The sequence below is a fragment of the Rhinoderma darwinii genome (assembly GCF_050947455.1).
Source record: "Rhinoderma darwinii isolate aRhiDar2 chromosome 5 unlocalized genomic scaffold, aRhiDar2.hap1 SUPER_5_unloc_25, whole genome shotgun sequence".
In the NCBI taxonomy this organism is placed as follows: Eukaryota; Metazoa; Chordata; class Amphibia; order Anura; family Rhinodermatidae; genus Rhinoderma; species Rhinoderma darwinii.
The window spans coordinates 601,104-623,247 of NW_027461782.1; the positions used below are offsets into that span (position 1 = coordinate 601,104).

The 22,144-nt window shown below is 45.9% G+C and overlaps 7 non-coding genes and 1 pseudogene across 7 annotated transcripts; all 8 read left to right on the forward strand.

Moving 5' to 3' along the window:
• The first annotated feature begins 931 nt into the window (after positions 1-931).
• On the forward strand, positions 932-1,122 carry LOC142688319 (U2 spliceosomal RNA). Its single transcript, XR_012857458.1, has one exon. It is a non-coding gene; the product is annotated as a U2 spliceosomal RNA (small nuclear RNA).
• Positions 1,123-7,333: 6,211 nt separating this feature from the next.
• On the forward strand, positions 7,334-7,524 carry LOC142688342 (U2 spliceosomal RNA). Its single transcript, XR_012857478.1, has one exon. It is a non-coding gene; the product is annotated as a U2 spliceosomal RNA (small nuclear RNA).
• A 1,297-nt stretch (positions 7,525-8,821) lies between these two features.
• Positions 8,822-9,012, forward strand: LOC142688321 (U2 spliceosomal RNA). The gene has a single exon (XR_012857460.1). It is a non-coding gene; the product is annotated as a U2 spliceosomal RNA (small nuclear RNA).
• Positions 9,013-10,313: 1,301 nt separating this feature from the next.
• Positions 10,314-10,504, forward strand: LOC142688322 (U2 spliceosomal RNA). The gene has a single exon (XR_012857461.1). It is a non-coding gene; the product is annotated as a U2 spliceosomal RNA (small nuclear RNA).
• A 1,301-nt stretch (positions 10,505-11,805) lies between these two features.
• Positions 11,806-11,996, forward strand: LOC142688323 (U2 spliceosomal RNA). The gene has a single exon (XR_012857462.1). It is a non-coding gene; the product is annotated as a U2 spliceosomal RNA (small nuclear RNA).
• Positions 11,997-13,297: 1,301 nt separating this feature from the next.
• Positions 13,298-13,488, forward strand: LOC142688324 (U2 spliceosomal RNA). Its single transcript, XR_012857463.1, has one exon. It is a non-coding gene; the product is annotated as a U2 spliceosomal RNA (small nuclear RNA).
• A 6,866-nt stretch (positions 13,489-20,354) lies between these two features.
• LOC142688355 (U2 spliceosomal RNA) lies at positions 20,355-20,529 on the forward strand (annotated as a pseudogene).
• A 1,293-nt stretch (positions 20,530-21,822) lies between these two features.
• On the forward strand, positions 21,823-22,013 carry LOC142688325 (U2 spliceosomal RNA). The gene has a single exon (XR_012857464.1). It is a non-coding gene; the product is annotated as a U2 spliceosomal RNA (small nuclear RNA).
• Positions 22,014-22,144: the final 131 nt, after the last annotated feature.

Here is a 22,144-nt window from a genome sequence, read left to right on the forward strand (position 1 = left end):
CCATTAAAGCCGCCCGCCCGCCCGCCCGCCCGCCTGCCTGCCTGCCTGCCTGCCTGCCCGCCACAATGGACCTACCTGTGTACACTACATGGATGTGATGGAATGTACTGTCGTCCCTACATTTCAAGAAGAAGTAAGAATTGCAGTTGCAACAAAGCCTTGCTTGCCTACAAAGAGAGCAGCAATTTGGATTTGTTACTATGTTACCTAGAAGAATAACAAACTGTGCAAGGATGGAGGTTGTAGGAGCAAAGAGAAGTTGTCTGTAAAGTTGGTGGATGCTTATTTTCCATTTTGCAGTCCCTTGTCTCCCTCTTGTGGCCTCCTGGAGGCAAATAAATGTGCAAAAAAAAGACAGCCTGGCGGCCGGCTGTTGCAGTGTTGCCCTCTCAGGCAACACTGAGTGACTGACTGAGCCGCACCGTCTTATATAAAGTTCAGACGGAACTTTGCACGTGTCATAGTGGAGCCCTCAGGATTCCAGAGCCAGCTTTCTGACATCATAATGGGGCCTGCCTCAGAGATAAAAGCCTGGGCCCAGGCAGTGTTGGTCAGTGCTGCTCAGCAGGCAGCACCGGACTGGACTGGATTAAAGCTGATACAAGGTGTGAAGGAACAAGGGGTGGCTGTGGGCATGCACTTGCTGCCGCTGCCAGTGTTTATCTGCATGGCAGGAGGGCATTTGGGCGTTGCCAGGAAGGCGTTTTTATGTAGATTCCTCCTCTTTCAGCACTGCATTGTGGTGCAAGCAAAAGAAGCAAATCCTGTGTAGCTTCCTCTCCGGCCTTTATTCACCTCCCGCTTAGTAGCTGTAAATGTGTGTGAGCCTGCAGGGCCCCATGGAATTGCCTAGGAGTAGGCTGAATCAATCGCTGCAAGGGGTGAACAGCAGTATGGGACAGGCTCGGGCAAGGCAAGGGCCGCTCGGGTTATCGCTTCTCGGCCTTTTGGCTAAGATCAAGTGTAGTATCTGTTCTTATCAGTTTAATATCTGATACGTCCCCTATCTGGGGACCATATATTAAATGGATTTTTAGAACAGGGAGATGGAAATAGAGCTTGCTCTGTCCACTCCACGCATTGACCTGGTATTGCAGTATTTCCAGGACCGGTGCACCCTTCCCTTATGTGTTGACTAAAATCAGATTCCAAAAGTGCTATTTGTGTTTGCTATTGTTTTTGTCTTTCTGATGGGATCTCCCCTTTTAATCCCATTATTTCAACACCTGTTGGACAATGCATTTGTACAGTCATGTGTGATAATGAGCTCATTTATTAAATGCAATTAATTAATACATTGCCACCTCTTGTTGTGTGTGTGTCTTCTGTGTTTCTGTGTTTCCGGCATTTCACATTGGAACAGCTCATTCACCTTCCTTGTCTTCTCTCCGCCCTCCCTCCTAGGTAGGTTAAAGAGCTGCACCTGAGCCAGCCACTGATTGATGCAGCACCACAGTCAAATAGCGGAGTGGAGTAGGGGAACAGCAAACAGCCATTAAAGCCGCCCGCCCGCCCGCCTGCCTGCCTGCCTGCCTGCCTGCCCGCCACAATGGACCTACCTGTGTACACTACATGGATGTGATGGAATGTACTGTCGTCCCTACATTTCAAGAAGAAGTAAGAATTGCAGTTGCAACAAAGCCTTGCTTGCCTACAAAGAGAGCAGCAATTTGGATTTGTTACTATGTTACCTAGAAGAATAACAAACTGTGCAAGGATGGAGGTTGTAGGAGCAAAGAGAAGTTGTCTGTAAAGTTGGTGGATGCTTATTTTCCATTTTGCAGTCCCTTGTCTCCCTCTTGTGGCCTCCTGGAGGCAAATAAATGTGCAAAAAAAAGACAGCCTGGCGGCCGGCTGTTGCAGTGTTGCCCTCTCAGGCAACACTGAGTGACTGACTGAGCCGCACCGTCTTATATAAAGTTCAGACGGAACTTTGCACGTGTCATAGTGGAGCCCTCAGGATTCCAGAGCCAGCTTTCTGACATCATAATGGGGCCTGCCTCAGAGATAAAAGCCTGGGCCCAGGCAGTGTTGGTCAGTGCTGCTCAGCAGGCAGCACCGGACTGGACTGGATTAAAGCTGATACAAGGTGTGAAGGAACAAGGGGTGGCTGTGGGCATGCACTTGCTGCCGCTGCCAGTGTTTATCTGCATGGCAGGAGGGCATTTGGGCGTTGCCAGGAAGGCGTTTTTATGTAGATTCCTCCTCTTTCAGCACTGCATTGTGGTGCAAGCAAAAGAAGCAAATCCTGTGTAGCTTCCTCTCCGGCCTTTATTCACCTCCCGCTTAGTAGCTGTAAATGTGTGTGAGCCTGCAGGGCCCCATGGAATTGCCTAGGAGTAGGCTGAATCAATCGCTGCAAGGGGTGAACAGCAGTATGGGACAGGCTCGGGCAAGGCAAGGGCCGCTCGGGTTATCGCTTCTCGGCCTTTTGGCTCAGATCTCGTGTCTGACTGAAAGGTCTTTCCAAAGCTTGTCGAGCTCTTGGCCATAGGGCATCGGTGGTTCGCCATCTTAAGCCCTATGCTGCTATAAGGAGAGGACCTGCGAGGAGAATTCGAGGAGAAGGCGATCCCCACAAAGCGAGGATGGAGGCTACTATGCGTTTTTCAAGATCCGATGAACTGAAGATAAAGGATTCCTTCAAGATCGAGGTTGGAGATGATGCCAGAGACAAGTTCCAGCTGGGTTTCTTCGTGAGGCGAGTTTTGCTGGAGATCCTTGGGATAAAGAGAGAAGACATCCTAGCTCTCCAAGATGCTCCAGGTCGCTATACCCTTACCCTGGTATCGGAAGCTGCTTGTCAAAGCTTGTACAGGACCATCAGGTTGAAGTTGGGTGAGGAAGACCTTAAAGGTCTAGTCTTTGTTATTCTGTTTACCACTGAAGAAAAGCCTCTGGTGGTTCATATGAGTAATCCCCATGTGCTCCTGGATGACATCAGCTTCTTTCTTCAGAGACATTGCGCCTCAGTGCGCTTTTCCCACAAAGTCCTGAACTCTGAGAAGCTGTGGACAGGAAAATATAAGTTTTTTGTCAAGCTGAAGGAAGACTCAGAAGGAATTGGGGGATACCATCACCCCCCTTCAGGATTCTTAATTGGCAGAGACAGAGGACGTCTGTTTTATCCTAACATGCCTTTGTTTTGCCGGAAATGTATGGACTTTGGGCATACGTATGAGAACTGCCCAGAAGAGGTGGCAGTTTGTAAAAAGTGTTACCAGAAGGGCCACGCAACTTTCAGTTGTCCAAATGTGATGGTCTGCAACATTTGCCGTGTACCAGGGCATGCCTTTCGGGACTGCCCTTTGAAGAAAACTGGCTCTTATGCAGATGCGGTCAGAGGGCAGCCAGGGGCTGCTGGGACATCTTCAGCGCAGAGGCCAGCGGCGAAACCTCCGCAAGGAGAAGGCTTACCTGACGTGGGTGCTCCGGCTGTCTGGTCGGATTGCCCTGATGGATTGGAGAATGCTGATCCTGTGAGACCTGAGGCTAAAGCAGGGGAGAGATCGTCTGTGGCAGCCAAAGGTCTTGGTCCAAAAAACTCTGAAGATCTAGAGAAGGCTAAGATCATGAGACAGGTGAAACCCGAAGCCAAAGTGGGGGAGAGATCTTCTACAGAGGCCAAGGGTCACAGTCTGGAAGAAGCCATGGATCTAGAAGTGCAGAGGAAAAGAAAACCTGAGGAAGAGGGATCAAGTGTTGGCTCTAAAAGGTCCAGCACGCCTCAATATAAGCCCCTAGTGACACCAGCTAAACTGACACCTCCGGCAAAGCAACCTCCAGCAAAACCGCCTCCGGCAAAACCCCCACCATCCGATCCTGCCAATATTGAATTTTCGGATTCAGAAGACGTGTCTAGCCCCTGCACCCCAGTGGGCTTCATGTCAGATTCGGACAGTAGTGCCCACTAATCCGAATGATCTATGGCAAACAGCATTAAAATTTCCTCACTCAATGTGAGGAGTCTAAAGGGTCCGACAAGGCGGGCCGCTTTATTTTCGTATTTATCTACAGTGGACTCAGACATTTTTTTCGTACAGGAATGCGGAATAGATTTTGACATGAACTATGCAACTCTAAGACAAGATTGGACTTTGGGCAACTCCATATGGTCTGGAGATAATGAAACCAGATCAACCGGTGTTGGAATATTGTTTAAGTCTAAGGAGTTCAAAGTCAATGCATTCAAGGAAGTTATGCCCGGAAGAGCTCTGTTTGCTAATATAACCCATCATGGGGTGGACTTAAGGCTTCTCTGTGTTTATGCCTCGCCTGTAAAAGAAGAAAGGTCGCAGTTGTTGGAGGATATACAATGCTACTTACCTGGTTCATCCCCGCTAATAATAGCTGGCGACTTTAATTGTATCTTATCCGGTGAGAAGAGAGAAGGTAGCACTGGAGAGCCAAAAAAAGACAAAACAGAGAAACAGTTAAAGGACCTGCTCATAGACTTTAAACTAAAAGACACCTGGAGAGACCTGCAAAAATCTGACCCGGGTTACACCTGGGAAAATGCTGTTACGAAGTCCAGAATTGACTTTACTTTTGTTACAGAGCAAATTATTCCAAAATCATCTTTGTTAATTTCCAATATTTTTTCAGACCACAAAATGATTCAGACACAATTAGAAGTCCCCAGACTTGTCAAAGGCAGAGGAGTCTGGAGACTCAATACAACGCTACTTCAAGAAACTGCAATAAAGACAGATTTTTTAAACCATTATAACCATTTAAAAAGTAAACAGAAAAATTACGCTTCCATGCTAGAGTGGTGGGAATACGCCAAAAATAAAATCAAAGAATTCTTTGTCAAAAAAAGCATTGCGAGAGCAAGAGAGAAGACGAAGTGGCACAACACACTCAACACCAAGCTACAAACGTACTACAAACTTAGAAGTGCTGGTATAGACATGGAAGACTTAATTATAAATGTAAAGGAACAAATCGCAAAAGAAATTGAGAACAAAGGGAAAGAAATCATCTTCAGCTCAAAAATTGAAATTCTTGAGAAAAATGAAAAATGCTCTAGATATTTCTTCAAAAAAACTGTCAGCACCAAAGAGATGATTAAGGAGCTGGAAGGCGAAACAACAGCAGACGGCATGCTTGCCAAAGCTCAAAGCTTTTATCAAGAACTTTTTAACGACAAACCTATAGACTTGTCTTTTACTGAGGATGCTATTAACACTCTAGATTGCACGTTATCCAAAACCGACCAAGAACTGTTATGTAAGGACATTACTTCTGAAGAACTTCATGCTGCTGTCAAAAGCTTTTTATTTGGGAAAACCCCGGGATCTGACGGTCTTCCCGTAGAATTTTATAGGGAATTTTGGGACATTTTAAGTGTGGACTTTTATCTTGTTATTAAGGAAGCCTTTAAAAGTGATCTGCTACCACTATCCTGGAGAAGTGGACTCGTATCTCTAATTCATAAAAAAGGAGAAAAATCTCGGTTAGAAAACTGGAGACCAATTACGCTTCTCAACGTGGATTACAAAATTATGTCCAAAATTTTAGTTAACCGTTTTAAAGGGGTTTTAAGCCAAGTTATAAATATGGACCAAGTTTGTGCAGTACCAGGGAGAAGTGTGACAGAACATCTAAACACCATCAGAGATGTAATTTGGTACCAGCAAGATAGACAGCAGAATTTAGCCATCTTGTCATTAGATTTTCAGAAGGCATTTGATCGTGTGTCTCATAGGTTTTTATGGTTAGTTTTAAAAAAGATGTGTTTTCCAGATGCTTTTATACGACAAATTGCGCTTTTATACAAAAACTCTTTTAGCAGAATATTAGTCAACGGCTCGCTAACAGACGAAGTTAAGCTGCACTCAGGAGTTAAACAGGGGTGCCCCCTGTCGCCCATACTATTTATATGTGCCATTGAACCGCTTCTGTCAATGATCAGAAAAGACAAGGTTGTCAGAGGTGTTCCCCTACCCGGAGGTGGTGGGAACGAAGTTAAAGTCATGGGCTATATGGACGATATCTCTATCTTCTGTTCATCACAGGTTGCCCTTAGACGAGCGATAAGAATTACAGAATTTTTTTGCCTAGCCTCTGCTTTTAAACTTAATATTGACAAAAGTAGTTGTTTTACGATTGGAGATTGGACTGATTTTTTTATGCCTAGCTTAAAAATGCAAACCGACCAAATTAAAGTTTTAGGCGTAATCTTCGATCAACAAAATAATGGTGCGCAAAGCTGGGAAGACGTAAAAAACAAGTTACAAAAGAAAATAGATTTATGGATGTTGAGAAAACTTACCTTGAGTGGCAAAATTCTTGTCATAAAAGCCATTCTGCTTCCGATTATGCTGTACTTGAGTTTTGTGTTTCCACCGAATGAGTTAACTGTTAAAAGACTTCAAAGAATGCTATTCCAATTCGTATGGAGTTCGAAATTCGAAAAGCTAAATAGACAGACAATGTTTAAATCACTTAGTAAAGGTGGTAAAGATGTGCCAAATGTAAAACTTTTTCTATATTCTAAGTTTTTTAGCCTCTGTTTTAAAAGTGTGTCTTTATGTAATAATTGGTCCTATTTTTTACGATATGCTGCAGGACATATTTTTAGGCGACGCAAGTGGATTTCTATGTCATTATCTAGTCCAGTTTTAATATTTCCACCCAAGCAATATATTATTTTAGAAAAGGTAATAAAACAACATAACCTTGAGTCCTTTGAGGTGGAGACTTTGAAAAATCCGAGGAAATTGTCCCTAGAAATAAAGAAAAAAGATACAATGACACCCATTTCTAACTTTTCTTTCAACAGAAGCGCTGCTATATGGGAAAAAGTTAATGCACCCTACCTTACAAACAGCCACAAAGACATTGCCTGGATGATGGTTCATGACTGTCTGCCCACCAGATTTTTCCAGCACAGAAGGGGATTGAGCAATTTCAGTGTCTGCCCTAGACAACAATGCTGCTATGATGAGACGACCTTGCACATATTTTGGAATTGTCATTTTGCACAGACTGTTTGGAAAGAATGTGGAGAACTTTTAAAATTCTTAACTGGTCTTAGCTTTTTAAACTTTGAAGTGATTTTTTATGGTATTCATGAGACACTGCCAAAAGAAAAAGAAAGAGTTTTATGGTGCACTATAAACTGCATAAAAAACGCACTATGGAAAACCAGAAATATTTTATTGTTCAAGAGAGATTATATTAGCGAAAAAGAGTGTATAAAATTAGCAATCAGTGAACTGTATTTATATTACCTGCTAGACAAGAAACGTTTAGGGAAAAGAAGAGCACAGAGCACATGGCACTTTAGTTGTTGGAAGATGTTATACTAGACCTTGTTCTTAAGAAATTAGTTTGATTAGACTTAGTTAAATTCAAAAGAAAAAATCTGTTCTTATCAGTTTAATATCTGATACGTCCCCTATCTGGGGACCATATATTAAATGGATTTTTAGAACAGGGAGATGGAAATAGAGCTTGCTCTGTCCACTCCACGCATTGACCTGGTATTGCAGTATTTCCAGGACCGGTGCACCCTTCCCTTATGTGTTGACTAAAATCAGATTCCAAAAGTGCTATTTGTGTTTGCTATTGTTTTTGTCTTTCTGATGGGATCTCCCCTTTTAATCCCATTATTTCAACACCTGTTGGACAATGCATTTGTACAGTCATGTGTGATAATGAGCTCATTTATTAAATGCAATTAATTAATACATTGCCACCTCTTGTTGTGTGTGTGTCTTCTGTGTTTCTGTGTTTCCGGCATTTCACATTGGAACAGCTCATTCACCTTCCTTGTCTTCTCTCCGCCCTCCCTCCTAGGTAGGTTAAAGAGCTGCACCTGAGCCAGCCACTGATTGATGCAGCACCACAGTCAAATAGCGGAGTGGAGTAGGGGAACAGCAAACAGCCATTAAAGCCGCCCGCCCGCCCGCCCGCCCGCCTGCCTGCCTGCCTGCCTGCCCGCCACAATGGACCTACCTGTGTACACTACATGGATGTGATGGAATGTACTGTCGTCCCTACATTTCAAGAAGAAGTAAGAATTGCAGTTGCAACAAAGCCTTGCTTGCCTACAAAGAGAGCAGCAATTTGGATTTGTTACTATGTTACCTAGAAGAATAACAAACTGTGCAAGGATGGAGGTTGTAGGAGCAAAGAGAAGTTGTCTGTAAAGTTGGTGGATGCTTATTTTCCATTTTGCAGTCCCTTGTCTCCCTCTTGTGGCCTCCTGGAGGCAAATAAATGTGCAAAAAAAAGACAGCCTGGCGGCCGGCTGTTGCAGTGTTGCCCTCTCAGGCAACACTGAGTGACTGACTGAGCCGCACCGTCTTATATAAAGTTCAGACGGAACTTTGCACGTGTCATAGTGGAGCCCTCAGGATTCCAGAGCCAGCTTTCTGACATCATAATGGGGCCTGCCTCAGAGATAAAAGCCTGGGCCCAGGCAGTGTTGGTCAGTGCTGCTCAGCAGGCAGCACCGGACTGGACTGGATTAAAGCTGATACAAGGTGTGAAGGAACAAGGGGTGGCTGTGGGCATGCACTTGCTGCCGCTGCCAGTGTTTATCTGCATGGCAGGAGGGCATTTGGGCGTTGCCAGGAAGGCGTTTTTATGTAGATTCCTCCTCTTTCAGCACTGCATTGTGGTGCAAGCAAAAGAAGCAAATCCTGTGTAGCTTCCTCTCCGGCCTTTATTCACCTCCCGCTTAGTAGCTGTAAATGTGTGTGAGCCTGCAGGGCCCCATGGAATTGCCTAGGAGTAGGCTGAATCAATCGCTGCAAGGGGTGAACAGCAGTATGGGACAGGCTCGGGCAAGGCAAGGGCCGCTCGGGTTATCGCTTCTCGGCCTTTTGGCTAAGATCAAGTGTAGTATCTGTTCTTATCAGTTTAATATCTGATACGTCCCCTATCTGGGGACCATATATTAAATGGATTTTTAGAACAGGGAGATGGAAATAGAGCTTGCTCTGTCCACTCCACGCATTGACCTGGTATTGCAGTATTTCCAGGACCGGTGCACCCTTCCCTTATGTGTTGACTAAAATCAGATTCCAAAAGTGCTATTTGTGTTTGCTATTGTTTTTGTCTTTCTGATGGGATCTCCCCTTTTAATCCCATTATTTCAACACCTGTTGGACAATGCATTTGTACAGTCATGTGTGATAATGAGCTCATTTATTAAATGCAATTAATTAATACATTGCCACCTCTTGTTGTGTGTGTGTCTTCTGTGTTTCTGTGTTTCCGGCATTTCACATTGGAACAGCTCATTCACCTTCCTTGTCTTCTCTCCGCCCTCCCTCCTAGGTAGGTTAAAGAGCTGCACCTGAGCCAGCCACTGATTGATGCAGCACCACAGTCAAATAGCGGAGTGGAGTAGGGGAACAGCAAACAGCCATTAAAGCCGCCCGCCCGCCCGCCCGCCCGCCTGCCTGCCTGCCTGCCTGCCTGCCCGCCACAATGGACCTACCTGTGTACACTACATGGATGTGATGGAATGTACTGTCGTCCCTACATTTCAAGAAGAAGTAAGAATTGCAGTTGCAACAAAGCCTTGCTTGCCTACAAAGAGAGCAGCAATTTGGATTTGTTACTATGTTACCTAGAAGAATAACAAACTGTGCAAGGATGGAGGTTGTAGGAGCAAAGAGAAGTTGTCTGTAAAGTTGGTGGATGCTTATTTTCCATTTTGCAGTCCCTTGTCTCCCTCTTGTGGCCTCCTGGAGGCAAATAAATGTGCAAAAAAAAGACAGCCTGGCGGCCGGCTGTTGCAGTGTTGCCCTCTCAGGCAACACTGAGTGACTGACTGAGCCGCACCGTCTTATATAAAGTTCAGACGGAACTTTGCACGTGTCATAGTGGAGCCCTCAGGATTCCAGAGCCAGCTTTCTGACATCATAATGGGGCCTGCCTCAGAGATAAAAGCCTGGGCCCAGGCAGTGTTGGTCAGTGCTGCTCAGCAGGCAGCACCGGACTGGACTGGATTAAAGCTGATACAAGGTGTGAAGGAACAAGGGGTGGCTGTGGGCATGCACTTGCTGCCGCTGCCAGTGTTTATCTGCATGGCAGGAGGGCATTTGGGCGTTGCCAGGAAGGCGTTTTTATGTAGATTCCTCCTCTTTCAGCACTGCATTGTGGTGCAAGCAAAAGAAGCAAATCCTGTGTAGCTTCCTCTCCGGCCTTTATTCACCTCCCGCTTAGTAGCTGTAAATGTGTGTGAGCCTGCAGGGCCCCATGGAATTGCCTAGGAGTAGGCTGAATCAATCGCTGCAAGGGGTGAACAGCAGTATGGGACAGGCTCGGGCAAGGCAAGGGCCGCTCGGGTTATCGCTTCTCGGCCTTTTGGCTAAGATCAAGTGTAGTATCTGTTCTTATCAGTTTAATATCTGATACGTCCCCTATCTGGGGACCATATATTAAATGGATTTTTAGAACAGGGAGATGGAAATAGAGCTTGCTCTGTCCACTCCACGCATTGACCTGGTATTGCAGTATTTCCAGGACCGGTGCACCCTTCCCTTATGTGTTGACTAAAATCAGATTCCAAAAGTGCTATTTGTGTTTGCTATTGTTTTTGTCTTTCTGATGGGATCTCCCCTTTTAATCCCATTATTTCAACACCTGTTGGACAATGCATTTGTACAGTCATGTGTGATAATGAGCTCATTTATTAAATGCAATTAATTAATACATTGCCACCTCTTGTTGTGTGTGTGTCTTCTGTGTTTCTGTGTTTCCGGCATTTCACATTGGAACAGCTCATTCACCTTCCTTGTCTTCTCTCCGCCCTCCCTCCTAGGTAGGTTAAAGAGCTGCACCTGAGCCAGCCACTGATTGATGCAGCACCACAGTCAAATAGCGGAGTGGAGTAGGGGAACAGCAAACAGCCATTAAAGCCGCCCGCCCGCCCGCCCGCCCGCCTGCCTGCCTGCCTGCCTGCCTGCCCGCCACAATGGACCTACCTGTGTACACTACATGGATGTGATGGAATGTACTGTCGTCCCTACATTTCAAGAAGAAGTAAGAATTGCAGTTGCAACAAAGCCTTGCTTGCCTACAAAGAGAGCAGCAATTTGGATTTGTTACTATGTTACCTAGAAGAATAACAAACTGTGCAAGGATGGAGGTTGTAGGAGCAAAGAGAAGTTGTCTGTAAAGTTGGTGGATGCTTATTTTCCATTTTGCAGTCCCTTGTCTCCCTCTTGTGGCCTCCTGGAGGCAAATAAATGTGCAAAAAAAAGACAGCCTGGCGGCCGGCTGTTGCAGTGTTGCCCTCTCAGGCAACACTGAGTGACTGACTGAGCCGCACCGTCTTATATAAAGTTCAGACGGAACTTTGCACGTGTCATAGTGGAGCCCTCAGGATTCCAGAGCCAGCTTTCTGACATCATAATGGGGCCTGCCTCAGAGATAAAAGCCTGGGCCCAGGCAGTGTTGGTCAGTGCTGCTCAGCAGGCAGCACCGGACTGGACTGGATTAAAGCTGATACAAGGTGTGAAGGAACAAGGGGTGGCTGTGGGCATGCACTTGCTGCCGCTGCCAGTGTTTATCTGCATGGCAGGAGGGCATTTGGGCGTTGCCAGGAAGGCGTTTTTATGTAGATTCCTCCTCTTTCAGCACTGCATTGTGGTGCAAGCAAAAGAAGCAAATCCTGTGTAGCTTCCTCTCCGGCCTTTATTCACCTCCCGCTTAGTAGCTGTAAATGTGTGTGAGCCTGCAGGGCCCCATGGAATTGCCTAGGAGTAGGCTGAATCAATCGCTGCAAGGGGTGAACAGCAGTATGGGACAGGCTCGGGCAAGGCAAGGGCCGCTCGGGTTATCGCTTCTCGGCCTTTTGGCTAAGATCAAGTGTAGTATCTGTTCTTATCAGTTTAATATCTGATACGTCCCCTATCTGGGGACCATATATTAAATGGATTTTTAGAACAGGGAGATGGAAATAGAGCTTGCTCTGTCCACTCCACGCATTGACCTGGTATTGCAGTATTTCCAGGACCGGTGCACCCTTCCCTTATGTGTTGACTAAAATCAGATTCCAAAAGTGCTATTTGTGTTTGCTATTGTTTTTGTCTTTCTGATGGGATCTCCCCTTTTAATCCCATTATTTCAACACCTGTTGGACAATGCATTTGTACAGTCATGTGTGATAATGAGCTCATTTATTAAATGCAATTAATTAATACATTGCCACCTCTTGTTGTGTGTGTGTCTTCTGTGTTTCTGTGTTTCCGGCATTTCACATTGGAACAGCTCATTCACCTTCCTTGTCTTCTCTCCGCCCTCCCTCCTAGGTAGGTTAAAGAGCTGCACCTGAGCCAGCCACTGATTGATGCAGCACCACAGTCAAATAGCGGAGTGGAGTAGGGGAACAGCAAACAGCCATTAAAGCCGCCCGCCCGCCCGCCCGCCCGCCTGCCTGCCTGCCTGCCTGCCTGCCCGCCACAATGGACCTACCTGTGTACACTACATGGATGTGATGGAATGTACTGTCGTCCCTACATTTCAAGAAGAAGTAAGAATTGCAGTTGCAACAAAGCCTTGCTTGCCTACAAAGAGAGCAGCAATTTGGATTTGTTACTATGTTACCTAGAAGAATAACAAACTGTGCAAGGATGGAGGTTGTAGGAGCAAAGAGAAGTTGTCTGTAAAGTTGGTGGATGCTTATTTTCCATTTTGCAGTCCCTTGTCTCCCTCTTGTGGCCTCCTGGAGGCAAATAAATGTGCAAAAAAAAGACAGCCTGGCGGCCGGCTGTTGCAGTGTTGCCCTCTCAGGCAACACTGAGTGACTGACTGAGCCGCACCGTCTTATATAAAGTTCAGACGGAACTTTGCACGTGTCATAGTGGAGCCCTCAGGATTCCAGAGCCAGCTTTCTGACATCATAATGGGGCCTGCCTCAGAGATAAAAGCCTGGGCCCAGGCAGTGTTGGTCAGTGCTGCTCAGCAGGCAGCACCGGACTGGACTGGATTAAAGCTGATACAAGGTGTGAAGGAACAAGGGGTGGCTGTGGGCATGCACTTGCTGCCGCTGCCAGTGTTTATCTGCATGGCAGGAGGGCATTTGGGCGTTGCCAGGAAGGCGTTTTTATGTAGATTCCTCCTCTTTCAGCACTGCATTGTGGTGCAAGCAAAAGAAGCAAATCCTGTGTAGCTTCCTCTCCGGCCTTTATTCACCTCCCGCTTAGTAGCTGTAAATGTGTGTGAGCCTGCAGGGCCCCATGGAATTGCCTAGGAGTAGGCTGAATCAATCGCTGCAAGGGGTGAACAGCAGTATGGGACAGGCTCGGGCAAGGCAAGGGCCGCTCGGGTTATCGCTTCTCGGCCTTTTGGCTAAGATCAAGTGTAGTATCTGTTCTTATCAGTTTAATATCTGATACGTCCCCTATCTGGGGACCATATATTAAATGGATTTTTAGAACAGGGAGATGGAAATAGAGCTTGCTCTGTCCACTCCACGCATTGACCTGGTATTGCAGTATTTCCAGGACCGGTGCACCCTTCCCTTATGTGTTGACTAAAATCAGATTCCAAAAGTGCTATTTGTGTTTGCTATTGTTTTTGTCTTTCTGATGGGATCTCCCCTTTTAATCCCATTATTTCAACACCTGTTGGACAATGCATTTGTACAGTCATGTGTGATAATGAGCTCATTTATTAAATGCAATTAATTAATACATTGCCACCTCTTGTTGTGTGTGTGTCTTCTGTGTTTCTGTGTTTCCGGCATTTCACATTGGAACAGCTCATTCACCTTCCTTGTCTTCTCTCCGCCCTCCCTCCTAGGTAGGTTAAAGAGCTGCACCTGAGCCAGCCACTGATTGATGCAGCACCACAGTCAAATAGCGGAGTGGAGTAGGGGAACAGCAAACAGCCATTAAAGCCGCCCGCCCGCCCGCCCGCCCGCCTGCCCGCCTGCCTGCCTGCCTGCCCGCCACAATGGACCTACCTGTGTACACTACATGGATGTGATGGAATGTACTGTCGTCCCTACATTTCAAGAAGAAGTAAGAATTGCAGTTGCAACAAAGCCTTGCTTGCCTACAAAGAGAGCAGCAATTTGGATTTGTTACTATGTTACCTAGAAGAATAACAAACTGTGCAAGGATGGAGGTTGTAGGAGCAAAGAGAAGTTGTCTGTAAAGTTGGTGGATGCTTATTTTCCATTTTGCAGTCCCTTGTCTCCCTCTTGTGGCCTCCTGGAGGCAAATAAATGTGCAAAAAAAAGACAGCCTGGCGGCCGGCTGTTGCAGTGTTGCCCTCTCAGGCAACACTGAGTGACTGACTGAGCCGCACCGTCTTATATAAAGTTCAGACGGAACTTTGCACGTGTCATAGTGGAGCCCTCAGGATTCCAGAGCCAGCTTTCTGACATCATAATGGGGCCTGCCTCAGAGATAAAAGCCTGGGCCCAGGCAGTGTTGGTCAGTGCTGCTCAGCAGGCAGCACCGGACTGGACTGGATTAAAGCTGATACAAGGTGTGAAGGAACAAGGGGTGGCTGTGGGCATGCACTTGCTGCCGCTGCCAGTGTTTATCTGCATGGCAGGAGGGCATTTGGGCGTTGCCAGGAAGGCGTTTTTATGTAGATTCCTCCTCTTTCAGCACTGCATTGTGGTGCAAGCAAAAGAAGCAAATCCTGTGTAGCTTCCTCTCCGGCCTTTATTCACCTCCCGCTTAGTAGCTGTAAATGTGTGTGAGCCTGCAGGGCCCCATGGAATTGCCTAGGAGTAGGCTGAATCAATCGCTGCAAGGGGTGAACAGCAGTATGGGACAGGCTCGGGCAAGGCAAGGGCCGCTCGGGTTATCGCTTCTCGGCCTTTTGGCTAAGACCAAGTGTATTTATACAGGAGGTTTTGTCAGAAGGTGCCTGGGGTACCCGGCTACTTGGCCTGGGGGGATCGTCACAGGTTTATCGCCTTGACTTCACCCCCCTGCAGCTATTGGGTAGTCGGACTAGTCCTCAGGCAACGAGAAGGGATCACTAGGCGGACGGCTTGCGCCGGACGGCCTAGAAGGGCGAATCCTTGTCGGGACAAGCTGAAAATGCCGTTTGCGTACGGATTCGTGACTGGGGAAACCCAGTTGCGACAATCTATCCGGATTGAGGTCGAGGAGAAACATCGCCAGCGGAAGAACCTGAAGTTCATAGTAGGGGAAATCCTGCTTGGCTTCTTCGGCCTCAGACGGGAGAACATCCTGTGTCTTAATGACCAGGAAGGCCGCGGACGATATACCATCTCCTTTTGTACCGCGGCCTGCTGCGACACCATCTGTGCAGCCCTGTCTGGTGCGGACCAGACAGAAGAGCGCCTGGACGGGCTCTATTTCGCATTCCTCTACGGGGAGGAATCTATTCCACTTGTCGTGGTGATGCACAGCCCGTTTGTCCCTGCCAGGGACATTGAGATCTTTCTTGGGCGATACTGTCGAGAAATCCACTTCAGCCATGAAGTTAAAAATGCGGAAGGCTTCTGGAATGGAAAGCGGAAGTATTTTGTGAAATTCTTCCAAGACCCAAATGGCATACGAGGCTTTATACATCCGCCAGCCAACTTTGCCATTGGGAGGAACCGGGGATATCTCTTTTACCCCCAGATGCCTCGGTTCTGCTGGAACTGCCAGTCGTATGGACATACGAAAGACGCATGCAGTGAGGGTCATGTCATACGCTGTAATAAATGTGGAGGCCTTGGGCACGTGGCCTCCAAATGCAGTTCCAGCACCATGTGTAACCTGTGCGGGGAGACAGGACACATGTACAAAGAATGTCCAAAGAGAACGCAGTCATTGAGGGGTGAACCCAAACCTGGGCCACCCCGACCGGGGCCAGGGCAGCAGCCTGCAACAGGTGCGGGCACTGCTGGTAATGCCCCGGGACCCACCGAAGGGTCAGGGCCAATACCCTCCGGGCCACGTGTGGAGGGTGGTCCTAGGGATTCCAAGGGGGCCGAGCAGGGCTGTTCTAGCTCTGTAATGAAGGCCCCAAGCTCCAACCCGGAGCCGGTCGGCAAAAAGTCTCGCCGGTCCTCGATACCCACAAAAGGGGACTGGGCAGAGACGGCGGCTGGTGAAGAGCCAAATAAGGAGTCCAGACGTAGGGGCTCCTTGCGGGATACCCCAAGCACCAGCCGCCGCCGATCGGCCGGGCAGCTAGAGTCGGTCCCTCTTGTCACGCCAATAGAGGGTCGGATGCTGACGGCTTTAGATGCAGTAGGCGGAATGATAAGGAAGAAGGAAGGGACCTCACAGGCTCCTGAGCAACCCAAGACGACCAGCGATCCGGAGGAACCTGTAGCCGCACCTGAGGTAGCAGTGGCCGGAGATCGTGACGGAGATGACATCAGCCAGGAGACCGAGGTGACGTCGAGTGAGGAGGACGAGGACGAGACGACGATGGATTTATCCAGTACGGGGAAGAGGTCAAGAGAGGAGGAGGTGTCTACAATAAAGAGGAAAACGTTATGCCGCAGTTCGGACGAAAGCGAATTCAGGGGAAGGGTCGGGTCGAAACATCTGTCCGGCTCTGACCCTGTGAACATCGTGGAGTTCGCGTCCCCGGATGCGGGGCAGCCTGACTCCCAGAGTATATCGGAGTCGGGCTCCTCAGAAGTGGACACTGACTCTCCATAAACTATGCCTTGTAGTACCCTAAAATTCTCCTCACTGAATGTGAGGTCCCTAAAGAGCCCTGTTCGCAGGGCTGCTTTGTTTTCTTACCTTGAGACTATGGACTTTGATTTTTGCCTACTGCAGGAGTGTGGAATCCCTAACAGCATGGACTATATGGATCTAAAACAAGATTGGAAGCTGGGCCCTTCGGTGTGGTCTGGAGCCAATGACTGTCGTTCTACAGGTGTGGGATTACTCTGCCGTGGCCATTTTATTTCTATACAAAATGTGATTGAGATTATGCCCGGCAGAGCTGTTTTAACCCACCTGCACATTAATGGACTTTTAATTCGTATTTTAAATGTGTATGCCCCTCCTGACAAACAGGAGCGGGCAGAACTTTTTAATATTTTACCACTGTTTTGTGTTGGGTCTGCCCCCCTGCTGGTAGGGGGTGATTTTAACTGCATAAGAGAAGGAGAGTGCCGGCAGGGGGGTGATGCAAATAGGAAAGACCACACTACCTACCTGCTCAAAAATTTTATTGATGATTTTAAATTACGCGATTGCTGGAAGGATCTCTTGCCAGGAGACGCAGGCGCCACATGGTCTAATGGAAGAGTGAGCTCCAGAATCGATTTTATTTTTGCCTCCCATGATTTTACCCCTCAAAAATGCATGCTTTTAAATAACATCTTTTCAGATCATAAACTCCTAAATGTGTCTCTGGAGCTGGAGGGAGAGCAAAAAGTAAGTAAGGGCCTCTGGAGGTTGAACGCCACGCTCCTGGAGGACCCTGAAATTAAAAATGAGTTTGTGCGGACCTACCAGTGCTGGCAATTACAGAGAAAACCCCACGGGACCATGCTGCACTGGTGGGAGGGCATTAAACCAAAAATTAAATTATTTTTTATCCGAGCAGGTAGGAAGAAAGCCAGAGAAAAGAAACAGTGGTTTTATGTTCTTAATAAGCGTCTACATGTGCTTTTTAAATTGAAGGATGTTGGGTTTGATGTGGATTCTGATATTTTAAACTTAAAAGCTGAAATAAAAAAATGTCTTGATGATAAAGGTAAACAAATAATTTTTAACTCCCACGTGAAGCATCTAGAAGAAGACGAGAAGTGCTCCCGATTCTTTTTTAAAAAGGTAAACGACAAAAGAGACGCTATTTTAAACCTAGAAGGGGAGACTTCCGTGGGAGGAATGTTAAAGGCAGCTTTTAATTTTTACCAACTCCTTTTTAGTAAAAAAGCCATTGATGAATCCTTTTTAAATCATGCTCTTAACTCCCTTGATTTTAAGTTAGATACTTTGGACCAGGAGGTTTTATCCCGGGATCTTAATTTGGAGGAACTTTTATTTGTTTTTAAAAGTTTTTCAGCGGGAAAGGCCCCTGGGGAGGATGGGTTGCCTATTGAATTTTATCTAACTTTTTGGGATGTTTTAAAAGAGGATATGATTTTATTATATAAAGAGGCTTTTATTGTAGAAGAGCTGCCCCCTTCTTGGAGAAGGGGGATTGTGTCCCTAATTTTTAAAAATAAGGGTGGAAAGGACCAGCTCAAAAATTGGCGCCCGATTACGCTTTTAAATGTAGATTATAAAATTTTAGCCAAACTGATAGCGGTCCGTTTTAAACCTTTTATCAGTAAATTAATCCACCCAAATCAGGTCTGTGGGGTACCTGGTAGATCTATCACTGAGTCCCTTAATATTTTAAGAGATGTTATTTGGTATTTTAAAGATCGAGGCCAAAACCTTGCTATTTTATCCCTTGATTTTGAAAAGGCCTTTGATAGAGTGTCCCATGAGTTCCTTTTTATGGTGCTTAAAAAAATGGCGGTGCCTGATTTTATTATAAGTCGTGTTATGCTTTTATATCGGTCCTGTTTTAGTGAGATTTCTATAAATGGATTTTTAACTAGTGGTGTTCCTCTTTTATCTGGAGTCAAGCAAGGGTGCCCATTGTCTCCCCTACTATTTATTTGCGCAATGGAGCCCCTTTTAGCCATGCTCAGGAACGATAAAGTTATTAGAGGCGCCCCAATACCTGGTGGGAGGGGCAACCAAGTAAAGGTATTAAGCTACATGGATGATGTGACAATTCTGTGCCCCGATTCATCATCCATGAGGAGGGCGCTGAGGAACACCACCTTTTTCTGCGAAGCTTCTGGTTTTAAACTTAATATTGATAAATGTGAGTGTTTTAATATAGGAGGCTGGGATTCCTCCCTGACCCCAGGAGTCAGAATGCAGAAGGACCAGATTAAAATTTTAGGGATTGTTTTTAATCAGGCGAACAATGGGACCTCTAACTGGGACTCAGTGATAGCAAAAATAGAGAAGAAGGTTTTAATGTGGAATCTTAGGAGCCTCACGATGGAGGGGAAAATTTTAATCATAAAAATGGTTTTAATCCCAATAATGCTCTATGTGGCCATGGTTTTCCCTCCATCCATTTTATATATTAAAAAGCTAACACGCATTTGTTTTATGTTTCTGTGGGGCTCCAAGATGGAAAAATTAAAGCGTGATTTTATGTATAAAGGTAAAGACAATGGCGGGAGAGATGTTCCTAACCTTTTTACATTTTTTTATATCAAATATTTCTGCTTCTGTTTTAAAATGTTTAAATCCGATGGCATTTTTAGCTGCTTTTTAAAATACGCAGCGGGCATGGTTTTTAAACGTTGGGCTCGTATCTCCCTAAATTCTCCTGTGCTTCTGTGTCCCCCAAAACACTATGTGGTGCTAGAAAAGACTGTTAGGCTCCTGAGCCTCCAAGAATTGGAGCCTGACATATTGGGGGACCAGAGAAAGGTGTCGATGGCGTGCAGACACGGAGAAGAGACAGTGGCAGTGTCCAATTTCTCGCAGGCAAGGTCCAAGCAAGTGTGGCGAAATGTGTACGGGAAATATCTTGCAAATGTGCATAAGGACCTTGCCTGGGCAATCGTCCACCAGTGCCTCCCTACACGTGCATTCCAACATAGGCGAGGACTGGTGGCGAGAGCCAAGTGCCCACGAGATAGGTGCGGAAATGATGAAACAGTAATGCACTTGTTCTGGAACTGCCACTATGCACAGGAGGTATGGAGGAAAGCCGGCCTTTTACTAAAATGGATCTGTGGTCTTAAAGATTTTAAGTACGAATACGTTTTTTATGGCCTTTTTACCTGCCCATCATTCAGACAGCAGATGATCTGCTGGATGATTATTAATTGTTTTAAAAATGCCATCTGGAAGGTTAGGAACATTCTTCTTTTTAAACGTGATTTTATTGACATTACAGACTGTGTCAAGATTGCGTTAAGTGAGCTGTATGTATACTACCTCAGAGACAAAAAAAATCTAGGAGCAAAAGAAGCGGCATCCATGTGGTGTCTGTCTCTGTGGAACACGATTACCATGTAAATAATTTATGTATTTGTAATTGTGATTTTACTGCTTGTTTTATCCTGCCATTGTCAGATTTTTAAAGAAACCTTCTTCTCGTTAAAAATTTATTGCTTTTATCATTTTAATGAAATGTATTAAAAATAAACATTTTATTACTGAAGTTATTTTACAAAAAGGTTTTAATGAAATGAATTAAAAAACATTTTGTTACTGAATTTTATTAAAGAAAAATGTACAAACATATAATTTATTACAGAATTGAATTACACAAAAATTATTTTTTGAAATGTACAACAAGCATTTTATTACTGAATTTTATTTTATGAAAATGTATTCTCTGTATATATATATGTGTCAATAAAATTTTGTTGAAACCTTATCTGTTCTTATCAGTTTAATATCTGATACGTCCCCTATCTGGGGACCATATATTAAATGGATTTTTAGAACAGGGAGATGGAAATAGAGCTTGCTCTGTCCACTCCACGCATTGACCTGGTATTGCAGTATTTCCAGGACCGGTGCACCCTTCCCTTATGTGTTGACTAAAATCAGATTCCAAAAGTGCTATTTGTGTTTGCTATTGTTTTTGTCTTTCTGATGGGATCTCCCCTTTTAATCCCATTATTTCAACACCTGTTGGACAATGCATTTGTACAGTCATGTGTGATAATGAGCTCATTTATTAAATGCAATTAATTAATACATTGCCACCTCTTGTTGTGTGTGTGTCTTCTGTGTTTCTGTGTTTCCGGCATTTCACATTGGAACAGCTCATTCACCTTCCTTGTCTTCTCTCCGCCCTCCCTCCTAGGTAGGTTAAAGAGCTGCACCTGAGCCAGCCACTGATTGATGCAGCACCACAGTCAAATAGCGGAGTGGAGTAGGGGAACAGCAAACAGCCATTAAAGCCGCCCGCCCGCCCGCCTGCCTGCCTGCCTGCCTGCCTGCCCGCCACAATGGACCTACCTGTGTACACTACATGGATGTGATGGAATGTACTGTCGTCCCTACATTTCAAGAAGAAGTAAGAATTGCAGTTGCAACAAAGCCTTGCTTGCCTACAAAGAGAGCAGCAATTTGGATTTGTTACTATGTTACCTAGAAGAATAACAAACTGTGCAAGGATGGAGGTTGTAGGAGCAAAGAGAAGTTGTCTGTAAAGTTGGTGGATGCTTATTTTCCATTTTGCAGTCCCTTGTCTCCCTCTTGTGGCCTCCTGGAGGCAAATAAATGTGCAAAAAAAAGACAGCCTGGCGGCCGGCTGTTGCAGTGTTGCCCTCTCAGGCAACACTGAGTGACTGACTGAGCCGCACCGTCTTATATAAAGTTCAGACGGAACTTTGCACGTGTCATAGTGGAGCCCTCAGGATTCCAGAGCCAGCTTTCTGACATCATAATGGGGCCTGCCTCAGAGATAAAAGCCTGGGCCCAGGCAGTGTTGGTCAGTGCTGCTCAGCAGGCAGCACCGGACTGGACTGGATTAAAGCTGATACAAGGTGTGAAGGAACAAGGGGTGGCTGTGGGCATGCACTTGCTGCCGCTGCCAGTGTTTATCTGCATGGCAGGAGGGCATTTGGGCGTTGCCAGGAAGGCGTTTTTATGTAGATTCCTCCTCTTTCAGCACTGCATTGTGGTGCAAGCAAAAGAAGCAAATCCTGTGTAGCTTCCTCTCCGGCCTTTATTCACCTCCCGCTTAGTAGCTGTAAATGTGTGTGAGCCTGCAGGGCCCCATGGAATTGCCTAGGAGTAGGCTGAATCAATCGCTGCAAGGGGTGAACAGCAGTATGGGACAGGCTCGGGCAAGGCAAGGGCCGCTCGGGTTATCGCTTCTCGGCCTTTTGGCTAAGATCAAGTGTAGTATCTGTTCTTATCAGTTTAATATCTGATACGTCCCCTATCTGGGGACCATATATTAAATGGATTTTTAGAACAGGGAGATGGAAATAGAGCTTGCTCTGTCCACTCCACGCATTGACCTGGTATTGCAGTATTTCCAGGACCGGTGCACCCTTCCCTTATGTGTTGACTAAAATCAGATTCCAAAAGTGCTATTTGTGTTTGCTATTGTTTTTGTCTTTCTGATGGGATCTCCCCTTTTAATCCCATTATTTCAACACCTGTTGGACAATGCATTTGTACAGTCA